The sequence below is a fragment of the Lissotriton vulgaris genome, unplaced genomic scaffold, assembly GCF_964263255.1.
Source record: "Lissotriton vulgaris unplaced genomic scaffold, aLisVul1.2 SCAFFOLD_4087, whole genome shotgun sequence".
In the NCBI taxonomy this organism is placed as follows: domain Eukaryota; kingdom Metazoa; phylum Chordata; class Amphibia; order Caudata; family Salamandridae; genus Lissotriton; species Lissotriton vulgaris.
In genome coordinates, this window is record NW_028243511.1 from 24,174 (window position 1) to 26,255 (window position 2,082).

The following is a 2,082-nucleotide window of genomic DNA, read 5'->3' on the forward strand; positions in this document are numbered from 1 at the left end:
ATCTGCCTTCATCATTCAGGTCCTCAAAGTAAGTACTCAAGAACTGGTATTGGACTGATCATCAGTGAGGCATGTCCCAGTTTGGAACACCGGTGTGACCTTGCAGGAATTAAAGTTTGCTTTACTTGGGTGATATACACAGACAAGTTATGAAAAGTGGCATCAGTGTTTCTGTTTGTTCGCTGATGTACTATGGACAGTTTTCCAGTGGCAGTTTTAGACACAGTGGCACATCTTCACTTTTATGTATGCACTTTAATCTAGTTTTTACCTTGCAATTCATTAGTTCTGGTCCCCACTTGCACTTAAATTGACCAGGTCTCATCTGTGGGGGATGGAGGGTACTAGGATTTGTTGTACAAAGACCAACCCCAAGGGGTGCCACCTTGGAGAATGATTTTTTATAGGGTATTGTTGTTTGTATTGTTAACTATTTACTACATAGTTTCTAGATGCAGCACATATTAAACATTCATCAATCAAATTCTTTTAACAGGTCCATGGCAATACCATACAGAGAAACAGTATGATTCAATGATCACCAGAAAGTAATAAAGCTAAAAAGAAATACTAGTTAAATTGAAACAAAGTGCAAAGACTTATGTACATTGAATAGATTAAGAAGACTAGTGGGAGTAAGGTGCAGGGGGAATTCATACCTTCGTCTTTGTGACAAAGACAGCTGAATTCTGTTCATGTTTGTAGATGATCTTATTATTTGCACTTGAAGCTGGAGAAGTCATTTATTTGTGCTCTCAAATCTTGTGTTTGGTATTTCTTTTCATGATTCTATTGCTGTTTAGCAACATGTTTTAAGGATAGTGTCGAACCACATAGGATTCTCTAAACCATCGAACATGCAAGTTGAAAGATGATTTTGGTTCCCTCAAGATGGGCTATATGGCCTGAAATGCACTAGGGCATGGCACTGAAGGAATGAATTATGAGTATGTATGAATTCATCACTAAATAATTACCATTGCAAAAAAAGGAACATTTCATATTAATAAAAAAGCTTTGAAGGACAATCATTTTGTTATATAATAGATAAAGGTAATTTATAAGAAAAAACTGCAACTAGACACCTACGATGTAGACTGAAAGGAAGGTGGTACAAACCCAGAATCGATTATTTAACAAGGGAACTTTCAGGAGATATTTTTTATGTTTTTGCCAAAGCTATGCTTAAACCTCTGACTCCAGCTGGGAATGAACAGTTTTAGCTTTGAAGAGGAGTGATGGGGTATAGAAACCTCACAGGCTTTTTCATTGAGCATTTTCCATACCACAGATTGAACTCTGTGGTGGATTAAATTCTCTGTGTATGAAATTAGGTTACTGGTTGAGGGGGGGCGGGGGTAAAACCCTTCTCAAGCAGCAACCAAATTTCCTGTCAGGATGAAGTCATAAACAACCCCAAAATTAGTTTGTGCTCATCGCTCTGGTAGCTTGGTACGGAGCAGTCAGACTTGAATGAAAGGCAATGTGTAAAGTATGTATGTCCATTTGAAACAGTATCAACGTGAAAACAGATCACAAGAAAAATCCCACACCATTTTAGGCAAATAGATAAAGCAAATATTAGCAAATAGCCATTCATGACTATTTAGTTGTGGGAGACCAGGAGAAAGTAACACGTTCAGGCTAACCACAATGGAGTGTGGGTTGGATACAGAGACAAGGTTAGTCTCCCTGGAAAAGTCACCTTCTCAGTCCAGCGCCAAAAGTTTAGTTTGCGGTGTAAAGGGGTGCAGGGAGGCGGGAGAGAAATGTGTGTGTCTATGAAAAGCTGGCCAGGAATCGCGGATGGTCATTATTGTAGTTGTATTTTGGAGACCACAATAATTTTTAGTATTTCAGAATAAATAAGAAACAAAAGATGCGGTCAAATTGTAGGGAATCTATACAAATGTTGATTTTACAATTTCCTGCGGCATGTGTTTCTAAAACTAAAAATATGATAAGTTACGGGCATAGAAAATAATGATGAATTTGTACATAAAGAGTTAAGTGGTGATAGTCTTAATGACAACATTTATATTAGGACATATTTGGAAATATGTGGGCATTACACAAATTAGT